This window comes from Cynocephalus volans, chromosome 9 (assembly GCF_027409185.1).
Source record: "Cynocephalus volans isolate mCynVol1 chromosome 9, mCynVol1.pri, whole genome shotgun sequence".
In the NCBI taxonomy this organism is placed as follows: domain Eukaryota; kingdom Metazoa; phylum Chordata; class Mammalia; order Dermoptera; family Cynocephalidae; genus Cynocephalus; species Cynocephalus volans.
Genome location: NC_084468.1, coordinates 104,286,514 through 104,300,791, shown reverse-complemented (window position 1 = coordinate 104,300,791; position 14,278 = coordinate 104,286,514). Strand labels below are relative to the sequence as shown.

Here is a 14,278-nt window from a genome sequence, read left to right as displayed (position 1 = left end):
GAGAAGGGGACCAGACCCACCTCCCACAACCAGGCACACTGCGCCAGTGCCTCAGGGCATGCTTAGGGACCCACGGTAAGGAGCTGGGGACTGGACCCCCCCTCCCACACCGTGCCAGCACCTCGGGACCCACTTGGGGACCTGGGGCATGGAACCAGGGATTGGACACTCTCCACAACCTGGCACACTGCCAACACCACGGAGCAGGCCAAAAACATCTCCTTCATGTGGGTGGCCCACCACAGCCACCACAATAACTGTGGCTGCTGTGAAGGTGGCTAGATGCCACAACCACTACACAGATGGTCCACCAGCCACTGGAGTGAGTTGACACAAGGAGAGTCACCAGCAGAGATAAAGAAAAGAGGAGGATGTCTGTCTCCACAGAGCCCATTTCACAGTGATGGAAGAGACATCTGCTCTATGATAGTATAGGGGGAACTGATCATGCCTCTCAGCATTGGACAGATCATTTGGGCAGCAAATCAACAGAGTAACCATTATTCTTTCAGAGGGAGAGAAGAAATCTAGGGTGATTGTGGGGGGGGGAAGGAAGGGGGATAGGGTGGGATTGGACAAGGGGCATAAAGAATAATTACAATTAGTAACAATATATATGCTAGTAATATTGATTTGATCAGTCTATCTCAATGTTGTACCCCCAAAATAGGTATAATCAATTTTGATTCAATAAAAATTTTAAAAATAAAATAAATTAAAATTAAAATTATTATAATAAAAAAATTTTTTTAATTAAAAAAATAAAATAGTGGTCAAATATAAATAAGAAGAAAGAATGAGAGCTATAGGAAAGTAAATTAAGAGTAGAATGTAAAGAGTGAAAGCAAGAAAATGGGAATATGCATGAGCCTGTAGCTTAAACTCGAGTTTGGCTCTGATCAAAAACCAAAAGTGAATAAAATATTTAAATGATGAGTAATAGGAAAATATTCTTCTGTCGTCATCTAAAATGCTTTTTCTCCCCAAGTGGGCCTTCATCTAAGGAGGCTCTTAATCTGTGTTCACTGACAGTGGCCTAATCAACATGTCCCTGCCGAATCAGTAACAAGCTTCATATGCCGTCTGTGTAACTGAATTCAAGATGCACTTTTGTTGTCAACTTCTGAAAAAAATGTGGTGCCCAAAAGTAAAAACAGATTTTTGTAATTAGCCTGATGGTGGTTTGGGGAAGTCATTTCCTCCTGCAGTTCAGATACTGATTTTACCAGAACAGTTTAAATAAGATTGTTTTAACTTATTTTGCAACTATGTTGCTTTGTTTGCCAACATAAGTTTATGTTCAAAATACTTAATTTTTTAGTTGATTATTTTGTTTTTGTGAATTGATATGAAGCCAGGTTTCCCAAATCTTAATGCCATTAGTTTTTTGAACACAAATGCTTATACTGCCTCTGAGTACAAGCAATCCCATTATCTGTTTCCTTCATTGCTTTTAAATACCCTATTAGGTTTTGAAGTTTTATTTCATATCTCATAAGATTCGGTATTCTTCCTAGATTTTTGTATTGCCAAAATTAGTGATATTTTCTGTCTTTAGCTAAGTCATTGAGGAAAATGTTGAAGACCATATTCCTGACATTGAGTTTCAGCTGTAACCTAAGCTAACCCTAAATGCGGCATTAAAACTGTTTAGAAAGCCTAGAAGAGACAATGTTTAAAGGTAACATGGTGTCATAAAAGAATATGACTTGGACCTGGACAGTCCTAGGTTGATATCCTAGCTTTACTGTTTATTGTTCGTGTGATCTTTAGCAGTTATTAACTTCCCTAAACCTGTTTCCTCATCTGTGTGTAGCAGGGAATCCTAGCTAACTGGATTGCTGTTAACAGGATAAGTAGGATTGCCCACCCCTGTGGGCATTTATTTGCATAGTTTTGTAATTTTTTTTTTTCTGGCAGTGTTCTGTAATCTGAGAGAAAGAATGAAAGAGACAGATGGTAGAATTACTTGTATTCAGAAGTGACGTGATATGATAGAAGGAACACTGGGCATTCCGTGATCTCAACAAGTAGCTGTATGGCTGTGGATATGTCTATTTACCTTTTTTAACCTCTCTTTTCTAATCCATAAATGAAAGGATTGGACTACATGATTCTAAATGCTAAAGATTTGAAGTGAAGGGGCCTTTTCCCATGTGTTATTTAATCCCTAAATGTGTTAGAAACTCAGTGCTTTATGCAGATTATTTAATTTTACCAACAACTGTAAAATATTAATGTTTAAATATTATTAATATCTTTAGAGATAATGAAAATGAGTTACTTAGCACAATGTTTAGCACATTGGAGGCACTCAATAAACATAACATGAATGACTACATAAAAGAACATATCAATTAAGTATGTCATCTGATTAGGCCATGGAAATAGAGTAGAGTAAGAAGAAATGAACAAAAGCAATATGTACTGTACTAATAGATCCAGAAGTAAAGGCCAAAAATATCTGGAGGTTTTAATTGTAATAAAGCCATTCACGGGCCGAGCCCGTGGCGCACTCGGGAGAGTGCAGCGCTGGGAGCGCGGTGATGCACCCGCCGCGGGTTCGGATCCTATATAAGAATGGCCGGTGCACTCACTGGCTGAGTGCCGGTCACGAAAAAGACAAAAAAAAAAAAAAAAAAAGCCATTCACTAGGAGTTTTACTCATAAATATCACTTCTTTAATTTTTTTTATAAAACAAGTTTTGTAACACGTATAAGACTCTTTAGAATATTAGAGATGGAAAAGAACACAGATGAATTTGTTAAAATCTCTCCCTGTACAGTTGAGAAAACTTAAACTTAGGGAAGTAAAATTACCTTTGCTCATTCTAAACACCAGCAGAACTAGGACTGTGTTGGGAAAATAGAATAATTTCATCGGGCTTCACTCACCCTAGGGCCGGTTGGGGGTGGTTCAGTAAACAAATTGTGTGTGTGTTTGTGTGTGTGGGTGGAGTTGGTGCACATGCATGGTGCTGAGGCCTTTGCTGGCGACTGCCTCAGGCAGACACCACTCAGTGTGGCCATGCTTTCCAACCTATGGCTTCCAAGGACCTTTGGCTGGTTACCTAGCTCATAGACCCATGTGTAAGGGGTCTGGTGACCCAGCGTGGCATGTGAAGGGTTTGTGACCCAGTCTGTGAATGGGCTTGAGGGGTCTGTGAGCCCCAGACACAGCCCTAGTTTGACAATTGGCCCAGTTGACAGGATTACGGGCAGGTAAAAGTAGCCGGACAATTGGCGTAGTCATGTAGCTTTACAGACTGCAATCCAGTTTCTAAACACTTGGAATTTGCCTGGTGTGAAGTATTTTCCCTGAAGTTTCATGGGAGATGGTACTCTTGTTTCTCAAAATGCAGTAAAATTTCTTCTGTATTCAAATATTGGTGATAAACATACTTGACACCTTTGACCCCTTTTGAAAGACAAGGGAAGTGGAACATAAGGAGGAGGTCAAGAGTATTTCACAAGCAAATAGTTTCTTTTTCTGAATTGTAATATCCGTGATAGTACACTGACTTTATATGTAAAACACTATGGTGTCTAGACATTTATCAAACTTCGTGCCAATCTAACAGAAGCATCTGTGACATGCACACACACGTGCACACACACACACTCTCACACTCTACATTTTGGGTTGACTTGTTTTTAAAGTAGTTCTTTAAAAAAATAAAATAAAGTAGTTCTTTAAGAAATACAGTAGTAAAGTAACACAGTGTCTTTTGCTAATAACATATTGGCTGCAATACTAAAAGCAAAGGAAGTTGCCCTGGAGAGCACATTTCTTTGTAAGGATAACAAAAATATTCAGGGCACCAGTGTTTTCAAGTTGAATTTCCTTGTTGAAATTCACTTCACAGTCAAAATAAAAATGCGAAAGAAGGACTTAATGTTTAATAAAGTAATAAAATTGTTGTTGGAAAATAATCAGTGATAGAACTATTCCAAAGAATTACAAGTATATAAAAAGGCAGAAATACTAGAGTACTGAATTTATTTCTAATTCTTAACTGGTTGTGCTCTTGAATCTCTCATTCTCTTATCAGTAAAACAAGCCCTAAACCTGAAATTGTGCTGGGGAAAAATACAAAGTAACTCTTGGCAAGCAATATCGCTGGTATGTGTGTTAAAGCCTTTTTGTACATTTTAAAAATCAAAGTTTTCTGATTAAATTGCTTTCTACAAGTTTTGTTCTGCTCTTCAAATTCTTTTAATTCTGAAGAACTCTATCAGAATGGTTTAAATGTGACAGAAGCCATTTCAGTTGCTAAAAATAGTGCTGACATTTAAATTTCAAGCAGCAACTAGCACTAGATAGAAGAGTGGCTTTCAGACGTTTTAGACTGCAACGTAGAGTAAGCAGAATACATTGTGATCCAGTACACATGAACATATATGTAAAACTGAATGAAAAATTTCACGAAATAATACTATTACTGTGAGTGATGTACTCTGATATTTTATTCTATTTTATTTCATTTTAAAAGGTACTGGTTATAACCAACTAAGTTGATTTCTAGCCCCCTAACAGAACACGACTATAGTTTGAACAGCACAGAGCAAGAGGTTTTTATTGGAAGAGTAATGTTTACTCTCTTCTTCAATACAGAATGGAAATTTACTCCATCCAATTACAAAAAAAATACTCATTTTGGTTTGATACTGTCATGTTAACAAGTTTTTACTAATAAAATTAAAACTTCCTAGCATTGCCAAAAAAGGATTTTACTCTCTGGCTGCACATTTTACTAACATTTTCCCTTATCTATAGTTTTATTTCTCTATGGTCAATAAATATGGTATATAATTTATATTAGGCTATATCTTTATATAGATATATATGAAATCATTTACAAAATGTCATCAAAAGATATATGGATTGTGCCTGTGTGGATGATTGTGTTCTCAACTGTGATAGGAAGGAGAACAAAAGTGTGGAAGGAATGTTAAATCTGAAGTTGGGATCCTTGGGTCCTAATTTTAGACCTGCAACATAAGATTGATCCAGTTTTTTGACTTCTCTAATCTCAGTTTCCATTCTGTAAATGAGGGGATTGATTTAGAACATTTCAAGATAGTGTCTAATTCTAAAGTTTATTGATTCTGAGCATATGGTTGTTTACTTACTTTAAAGCAAAGAAAGTGTTTTATTATGCCATTAACATGGTACTAGCAGGTTGTACTTTGCAAAATAACAACTTGTTCTTTGCTTATTTTTATTACTATATCTAAATTATTAATATCTTTTTACTGTACTAACAAAAGAACACTTAAGTAAACATCAGAGTATGGAATTGTACAAATAGCATAGTCTAATACATCTGATAACTGTGATCATTAACCATAATTGATACATTTATATATATATGCATCTGAAAACATGTTAATTTTTCTCTGTAGCTATAAATTTAACGTGTAGTACTTCAACGCAGAGTTCAGAGTTTGGGTTTTTAAAAGTTTGTAATAGGTTTTGATGAGTTTGGGAGGAAACTTACTGTAATTAATCACGTTATGTTCACATCTCTTTCTATACCGGGGACTTCAAAAAGTTAGTGGAAAAATGGAATTAAAAGATAATATAAATTATTTAATGAACTTTTTGAAGACCCCATGTATACTAGAAGTAAAGGACATATTTCTTAAAATAAATGTGGTCCATATTCACATTTGACTTTATGTTCTAAAATAGGCACTGAGCTTGGAGTGCTATAGGGCTTAGAAGAGACCCTTGTCCAGGAGGCCTAGAACCTGAAGCAAATCAGCTATGTTGTAATCATCCTCATTAGCTCCAATGTTTTACATAGGTAGGATTAAGGTTAAAAAAAAGGATGTTATAAATTGAGTTTAAAAATTAAGCTTGAGGATGGAAATATATATGGAAATTGGTAAATATTAATTCCTGATTTTTCAAGGTAAGGTGGGAAAGAAGAAAAGATTATTTCAAGTTGATTGTATTTAAGTGCATTTTCCATTATTTCAGCTGATAGAGGAATTACCTTTCCTTGGTTAAACGACTTCCAGATGCCTAATTTCTTTCTTTCTTCTTCTTTTTTTTTAATCCTTTTATTATTGTTTTTTGACAAATGGCCCCAGGGATAGGAGACCAGGGGAAGGGGCAGGAGGAGGAGCAAGGTCCCAGCCCCACAACCCCTCCCCACACTCTCCCCCTTATATATTTGTAATCTGTATACAAGCCCCAGGGGATGAGGGCCAAGGGGAACTCCCTCCAGTGGGAGCAACACAGCCTCCTTGTTCCCTTGCGACCCAGGTTCCTCTGCTGATCTCCTGAAGGTGGCCCTGTCCTCTCCCAAGGCTCCGGCATCCAGCGCAGGGCAAATGGTGGGGGACCTGCTGGTAGAGGTCAATGCTCTGGATGCGGAAGATTCCGCCGTAGGTGAAAGGTGGGGCATTGGGACAGGAACTGAGGCCAGAGAAAGAGCTTCCAGCTGGGGGAGTATTTGATGACCCTGGTGCCCCAAGGTTGCTGCTCAGTTTTTGATAATCCTGGAATGGCTTTAGTTCTATTGGGTGCAGCTCTGCTCGCCCCAAGCTGGTGGGGAAAGGCCTGGCAGATGAAGGCAGTACCCGAGTAACATGAAGGTGGAGGCCACACAGCCAGGCTGGGAGGCTGCAAGCAGGACCCACAGGTAACAGAGAAAGGGGCTTGGGGCAGGAGGCAGCATTGGCGACAGGGAGCCAAAGTTCACCACAGGTAGCTGTGCATCTACCACAGGTAGAAGCATCTGCTGGGCAAGGGCCCCTGAAAGGAGGAAACTGCTTTTACCACCAAGCTGCAGAGGAGTAGAATAGAAATCTGAAAGGGTTGGCAAATCCTGGTGTACCTGAAGCAAGGATGGGTTGGGCAAAGGGCTGGAGCAGAAAGCTGGAGAGTAGAGGAAGGAAGGTGGAGGGTGGAGAACAACTCCAGGCAGCAACTTCCCCAGCTCTGTCACTTGCATTGCTGAGAAATCCAGAAACTGACCCTTGAAAGCTATGCCAAAGAGCAGTGTTAAGGGAGGGACTGGGCCCAGGAATAGGTGTAGGGGCTGTGATCTGTAAGGATTCAGTGAGGGTATCCCAGGGAGGAAGCCTCCATTGGTGGGATATAATTGAGAGTCTGTGGCTTCCCCAGAGTCCTGAGAACTAAGAGGCCCAGGACTGCCATAGAAGACCTCAGGCTATAGGGGCTGACCTGAGGAGCTGGGCTCTGGGCCACAGCACCCAGAACCCAGGTTTTTGGACTGTGGCTCATCTGAGGCAGAATCACCGGGGAGTAGCTCTTAGTCTTGAGATATAGGGATGGCTTCAGTGACTGATGCCATCAGCTCCTTCTCAGCTTTTAAACTGTCTCTTACCACTAAGAATCCTTGTCGCTAATACCAAACTGGACTGGGGTGCCAGGTCGATGGAATGGCCAGAGAGGCCAGGCTCTGGGCCTTGGTCTGTATGCTGTGATCATTCTGTGCCACTGGGGTAAGGGGGCAGAGGCCACTCCTGGGGCAGCTCCTTTCTGTCCCCATTGTTGCAGCGGAGGTAGCCATCTCCTAGGAGGTTCAGAGCCAGGTGGACCCTCACCAGAACTTGGGGAATCCCTTTGCTGCCCCCTTGAGTCCTCTATCAGGGGAACTTCACTGACTGCAAGGACCTGGTAACACCTGAGAATCCCCACTCAGGTCTAGGTACTGTCAGACTGACTCATTTCTGTGTTGGCCACATCCTCAAAAGGACTCGGGGGCTCCATCCAGGGTTCCAGTGAGCCGGGCCAGTAACTCTTTCGACTAGTGGCAGTATGTAGATGATTCCAAATGTGAGGGGTCAGGGCCTCTGTGCCTGCATCTCTGCATTCTCCCTGAGGCCCTGGGCACTCAGACTTAGGGCTCAAGAATCCAGAGCTATGAGAAGGCAGCAAAGATTTCTCCTGTATCAGCTCTGGTTTTCTGGGAGGCCACTCTCACCACCTGGGGGGTAAAAGATTAATCCCGGCAGAGTTTTGGGGAGTATTGACCCTGGCTCCTTGAAGCGGGGGTCAGTACTAAGGCAGTTGTTCGCCTCCTGGGGGTCATATCGTGTCAGATGCCTAATTTCTCTAAGCAAGGTAGAAATTCCCCAGAGCAAGGGAGTTAGGCATGATTGTTTTTATTCATTATACTCTATAGATTATTTTGCCAAAGAATTAGAATCTAATTGCAATATTTTTTTTTATCTGAAACATTCCAAACAGGTGTTTGAATGAAAAGCCATTTTAGTTATTAAAAAAACAGAAAAAAGGCAATACTTTGTTGGCATCAATCCCACGGGAACTCCCTTCTGATTATGTAATGTATTTCCTGTAGAGATAGACTATATATATATATTTTTTTTTTTCTTTTTTTTTTGTCTTTTTCGTGACCGGCACTCAGCCAGTGAGTGCACCGGCCATTCCTATATAGGATCCGAACCCGCGGCGGGAGCATCGCCATGCTCCCAGCACCGCACTCTCCCGAGTGCACCACGGGCTCGGCCTGAGATAGGCTATATTGATTGAGGAAAGTATCCCACATATTGGTTCTTCTTTTTCTTTTTTTTTAATTCTCAAGTGACGTACAAAATGTGAATGCTCACAAGAAATAAGACCATTTTAGTAATCTCCTAAAAAGGCTATCTTAACGGCTTTTGAGTCTGGAGAACAGAGTGAATAATAATGCTTATTCTAAAAACTAGACTACTTTAGTGTTTCTGATTATGTATATGTTTACCATACTCATGGCTCGAACATACATTAGGTCCAAATCAGGGCCAAATATATTCATCCCAAAGTAATCTCAGTGTCACCTCTTATCTAACTTAGTTCTAAATGCCTTTTTGTTTTTACTGTGTGATCTTAATAATTTTTTATTTTATTAATAATAATAGCTAACATTTATTGAGCTCTTAACATGTATAAGGTAGTGTACTTTATAATGCATTATTTTTAAGATAGTAATTGTGTCCCAGGAATTCAGACTTGTTTATTTAACAAATATTTATTGTTTTTAGTATGTACCAGGCACAAAGGATACAGCAGCTAGTAAAAAAGGTGAAGTGATCTCACTTATATGTGGAATCTAAAAAAGTTGAACTCATAGAAGTAGAGAGTAGAATGGTGATTACCTGGGGCTAACAGGGTGGAAGACTGGGAAAATGTTGATCAAAGGATTCAAAATTTCTATTTGATAAAAGGAATAAGTTCAGGATATCTATTGTAAAAACCTCTATTTTGAAAACCTCTAAGAACAGATTTTAAGTGTTCTTATCACAAAAAGTGTCAAATATGTGAGGTAATGTGTATATCCGTGGAGCCATTCCACAATGCATACATGTTTCAAAACATGTTGTACACAATCAGTATATACAATTTTTATTTGTCAATTAAAATATAAAACAAAATTAATAAAAAAGGCAAAGTCCCAGCCCTCAGAGAGCATTCATTCTGTGGGAGAAATAAACAATAACGGAATAAGTATACATATTATGTGTGGCAGCCATAGGAGTGCTCTTTGCAGACCACCAACAACATAACTGACAAAGGGTCCTGGTTCTATTGCACTCTCCACTCCATCAGTGCATTCATGCCGAGGCTGCCTTCCACAAGCTGCTACCAGCCAATGCCTGATGGTGGCAATGACACTAAGGCAGGCTGTTTCTGGGAGACACAGAACCCCACCAGCAATGGGTGACTTTGGCTCAAGGACTCCCCAACAGCCTTGCTGAATCTTCCTGGGATTGTGTGGCAGTCTCTAACACTTCCATGCACTTCCGTTTGAGGTCTGCTAGCTCTCCCAGCCTTTCTTGACTACATCCGCATTTTCTCTCACACAGGCATTTCTCCTAATAAAATTCTTGCACGTTTAATCCCATCTTGGCGTGTGCTTCTCAGAGGATCTGGACTAACACATTACGTTAAGGAATAAGTTTGTAAAGAAAAATAAAAGCACAATAAGAGGTTATAAGTATGCTCTCTTAAGGGTTTTCAGGAAAGGTCTCAGAAGGAGGTGACATTTGAATCATATAAATAGTTGGAGAAAACTGTTTTACAGAGTGAAATAAATTGCTTGAGATTATATCACTGATTTGTGGTAGGTCTGTGTGTAAATTTTTCACTTCAAAGCTGGCACCTTTGAGTACAACTGCTTTTATATATTATAGGTGAGTGATGATAAAATGTAATGCGAGTATCTATTTGGGTGACAATCCAGAACAAACAATTGCGTATATGTAGAACAAAACTACTTCAAAAGGGGTGAGGAAAAGGCTTCAGAAAACATAAAATGACACAATTAGCTTTTTTGCACAGCGGAGATTGTATTTCCTTTCTGCCTGCTTCATTCAGGCATTCCTTTTTCCCCCTGCTCTTTATATTTGTTTTGCTAGTGATGCAGCTTCTATGCTAATCCTGCAATCAGCAATTTTAAAATAGATAATGACATTGAATTTATCTTTTTTCTTTCTGACTTTTTTCCATTCCTATTTCCTGAAATGTGTCCACTGCTCAAGTTGTCATTGAAATGTGTTTCAAAATATTATACATTACAGAATAATAAGCACATTCTTTTTTGGACCTAAACTATAACCTCTTAGAAATAGCTTTTTTTCTGTATCTGCCCATATGTACCAAGTCTTCCTATTGAAATCACATTATAATAACGCAGGGGAAGTTCATATCCTGTGTCGAAATCTAGCTCCTGTGTTTAAGGAATTCAAATAGGGACACACACTTTTTTTTTTTTTTTTTTAGTTCCCCTCCCCTCCGCCTCCTACACACACTTTTATTTAATTTAGCAGCATTTCAATTTAAGCCATTGGAATTCGTATTCAATTTTACCTTTTTTCTTAGATCTAGAAAATTTAACGTTTTAAAGACACTACAGTTTTTTTAAGAACTCTTTGATATATTTGCAAAGTGCTTTGATCAGTTATTTTGAAATGGATTCCCCTTGCTTGTTCTTGACAAAGCCTGGCACTCTTCCACCTTTCATAGAAAGTGAACTGCCCTTCTTCCTACAGAATAGAGCATGTGGAGGGCGAAAATATTTTTCATAAGAAAAGGGGCATTCAAAGAAATACTTTCCTAAGCATAATAAAGAGCAGTTGTGGCTGAAAAACTGTGATGATGTCATGTAAGTTTTATCTTGCATAAGCAGAGGAGATTCCAGAATTAATAAGTGTGCTGATACAACTGTGCCCTGAGTTGGAAAGTTCAGTATGTTCTTTTCATACTCATGACTGGATGTTCTGCTCCATATTAGCAAGAATAATTGACTCCCTCCATTTCCAAGCTGCTAAAACATTTATAAATGGGTTTATTTAAAAAATGTAAAATATTAAACGGCTGCAATAAATGGTTGTTTTTACTTAAAATTGTTTACATTTGGCTTGATTTTGTACTAGCAAATAAATAGTTACTTTTAATTGTCAAGTTCTTTCCAATACTGAGTTAAGAGATGGAAAATAATTTGAAAACTGATTAAAGGAAGTAGCGAGGTAGCAGCCAAGGATGTTTTTTTTAACCATACTCTATTTATTAATGTAGGTCATTATTATCCAGAGGACAGTTGGCCAGCTGATCATCAATCCTGCCAATGAGGTAAGAGGAAATTGGCTTAAATAAAATAGATATAATTTCATGACCTGGAAGTCTTGTGAACAGTATACTGGAAATTGAGTTTCCTCTGAAGTTTTGAAAAGTAGAAAATATTTTCATTTTAAGGAATGGTTTTGGTATGTTGTTACAGTAGATGATTTTTTTCAGCCTAATGGATATTAGTGTCAAGCATTTCTTTCCTCTTTCCCTCTCTTTCTCCTTCTAGGGAAAAGGAAAGGAAGATTACATAGATCAAAAGTATGTACAATGCTGAGCAGAAATGAGCAGGTTTAATCAGAGTACACGTTTGTGTTTCTCTAATTTCAAAATTAAACTTGTGCATATTGCTTGTTTCATTTAGTTCACTTTCAACACAGTCTGAGAGTTCAGCTTTTATGATTATGAGTTCCTGTATGACTTTAAATATTGACTCTAAAATTATTCAATTTATTGCTGTATTTACCCAAACTTAAGATAATGGAGATTTTTCATTATTTTTTCTATATGTAATAAAGTAGTTTAAGGCTGAATTTTATTCTGAAAGAGGTTATGAACCATGAGTTCTTAGAGCATATAGTTCAGAGCCACACTTACCAAGTTCTTCCCCTTGTGAGCTAGGCTTATTTCAGGTCATGTTCTCTGAGGCTCAGTTTTCTTATATAAAATTGAGATTATTTATAATGCCTTCCTCACAGGATAATTATAAAAATAAATTAATATTAAATATATATATGCAGGTATATAATTGCCTTTATTAAGCAATGAGTATAGTGCTTGACATTTATTAGTGCATCAACAAATGTTATTCTCATTTCTTTACTTTTAATGTTCTTTCTCCTTTTTTCCATATTTCATGTATGCAAATGCACGTGGAAAAAATGCCAGTCTTTTTGCTGTTCTGAAAAGACTATCATATTTCTCCTGACTTTGAAAGACTTAGCTGTTTTTCAGGTCAATGGAAAACTCATTTAAAATTCTTTTTGAATTCTGAATGGTGTAGCAACGAGAGTGAAATTTTGGCATTTCTAAAGGTGTCATCTGAGCTAGATTCAATAGACACTTCCAGGAAAGAAAGGAATACTATAGTGAACAGAGGATTATTTCTTCATTTCTACCCAGTCTTAGAAGAAGCCACTTAAGATTCTCCCTTTTAAAATATTCTTTTATGATACTGGAAGCACTGTTCCACTTGTATAGCTAATATGCTTAATTGCTGACCTCCCTTTCAGTGGTTGCAGAATGGTGACACTAATCATATAGTTTAACTCTTAAGACATGGTTGAAATAATGCAATAAAATTGTTATTTCATTAAAAATAGTGACTCATTTTATGATGCTAATAAAGAACTAAACCATTTCATCAGAATCCATAAAAAATATGACTAATTTTTATTTTTTAAAGATTAAAATGAACAAAAAAACGCGTGATGGAAGCCTCTTAAATAGAGTTTATCACAGATGCCAACATTATTTTAAAACAGGTAAATACCAAAACCTATAAATAAAACTAAGATATCTTAAAGGTGTATCTTAAATTATACAAATTATCTGCAATGGTCATGTGTAAATACAATACTTTGACATTGTTACTTTCTAGGGGTCTTATTTTTCATAAGGAATTTTTAAAAAATTTCTCTACCTATGAGTCTAGGGGATGATTAAAACAGCCACCAGTTCCCACACTACATACACAGAATCTTTCATAAATATGTAATGTTACTACTTGGCATTTTCATTACTATACTCTCTCCTTCCTCCTATCTCCTAAACTTAAACTGGTAGACAGTTTTCTATGGATGAGACATTTCTTCTCCACTATAAACATCTATCACAGATCTCTTAACTGAATTGAAATGGGAGGAATTGATATTGATTTCTTATGAGTTCCATGTTATATACTTCCTCAATCGTATTTTAAGATATATCTATAAATTTGTATTAGTTTAATTTGAGTCTTTTATATCATATATTACATATATCATGACAGATGTGTGCTACATTGCTTTCAGATCCTTTTGTGCTCTTCTAATTCTCATTTTTGTTTGTGTTTTATAGCATGTACTCCCTAGTACTTGAGGATTTGAACAAAACTTAAAGATTCAGCAAAGAAAGTTGCCAATTCAAATTATACATTCTCTCTCCCTCTCTCACATACATATATTATTTATACATATATTAATGTGCATTTTATTTGTTCTTACACTTCTAAAAACACTTACATAAAGTTGAACCTAATCAATGCAAAGCCCTGGGGTTTGTGGAACTTGAATTCTAAGCACAACTTGGTCATTAAAACCATAGTAGTAGGACATTCCTTGAGTCATTGTCTCAGTCTCCCTGACTTAATACCAAACAAATATGCTAATCTAATTAAACTCTGGAGAATGCCATTCAGAATAATTACCCAATGATTCAAAGCACGTTCAAAAGTACAAACCACTTTAGAATTTTAAGAATGACTAATGAAAAGGCTTCATCTGGACATACTATTTCATCATGGTCACCAGAAAGGAGTCACCCAACCCTTTTCTCCATCAATAACATCTGTACATACTCTTCCATAGTTTTCATTCCTTAGATAAAACTTTGAATGAGTCTACATATTTGCACTGTATTTTGGTTCTAGATTCCACTTGAAAAACTTATTCTGGAATAAATTAAATGAAACAAAGA

General features: G+C 37.6%; 1 long non-coding RNA gene across 1 annotated transcript in view; it reads left to right on the top strand.

Annotated features, from left to right (window-relative positions):
- The window catches only part of LOC134386028 (uncharacterized), a 56,952-nt gene that overhangs the window by 5,886 nt on the left and 36,788 nt on the right, over positions 1-14,278 (top strand). Inside the window, exon 2 of the long non-coding RNA XR_010024438.1 lies at positions 11,555-11,608. This is a non-coding gene — a long non-coding RNA (uncharacterized LOC134386028). The remainder of the gene's footprint in view (positions 1-11,554; positions 11,609-14,278) is intronic.